The 759-nt window shown below is 37.2% G+C and overlaps 1 non-coding gene across 1 annotated transcript; it reads right to left on the bottom strand.

Moving 5' to 3' along the window:
- Nucleotides 1-422: 422 nt before the first annotated feature.
- trnal-uaa (transfer RNA leucine (anticodon UAA)) lies at nucleotides 423-505 on the bottom strand. Its single transcript has one exon. It is a non-coding gene; the product is annotated as a tRNA-Leu (tRNA).
- Nucleotides 506-759: the final 254 nt, after the last annotated feature.

The raw sequence follows: 759 nt of genomic DNA, 5'->3' as shown, positions 1-759 counted from the left end.
GTCAGCAACAGTATTGTGGTAAATAGTATGCAGTAGTTTATTTGCTTCAGAGGTGAGCAGTGCCAAAACAACAAGCAAACCAGTGCTGAATGTCCCTAATTTAACCTATTTTATACTTAGACAGTATTTTAGTTATTCTATTTTCATTTTATCCCCATATACTAGTTCAGAGTATATTTTGATTATACTTGTAAACTATTGTATTTTTATCTTTCATCTTTATGCTTTTGTTTAAGAGCAGTCAAAGAATTTCACTGTTTTTATACCTTGTATGAAGGAAAACAGTCCAGATTCTTTTCCTTTGTGACAAATAAACTGCATTGAAACTGAATCAGACTTCTATTGATGGATGATTCATTCTAATGGTGGCTATACCAACAGCCACAGAGGACATCCAGGTGTTACAGGGGAAACTTTCATCTTACCAGGAGTGGGGTTCGAACCCACGAGGACTGATGTCCATTGGATCTTAAGTCCAATGCCTTAACCACTCGGCCATCCTGGATGTTAGGAACACAATCAGTGATGTTACCTGTGCAAACACAGCTGTTTGATGAAGCTGGAGCAGTGGACTGAACTTAGAGGAGAGACACAAATTAAAGTATTGATCCTATTAAGTTATTATTGATCCGATACCAATATCAACATCAGTCTAGTGGCTATTTGTCCACACTAAAAACAAAACTAATGGCCATTGAGGCATCTCTAGGACTGCATCTTACACAGGTCAAACAACAAGAAAAAGTCCATTCCATAAAG

This window comes from Archocentrus centrarchus, chromosome 18 (assembly GCF_007364275.1).
Source record: "Archocentrus centrarchus isolate MPI-CPG fArcCen1 chromosome 18, fArcCen1, whole genome shotgun sequence".
Taxonomy (NCBI): Eukaryota; Metazoa; Chordata; class Actinopteri; order Cichliformes; family Cichlidae; genus Archocentrus; species Archocentrus centrarchus.
The sequence above is the reverse complement of the archived record's forward strand: the minus strand, read 5'-3'. Positions and strand labels throughout refer to the sequence as shown.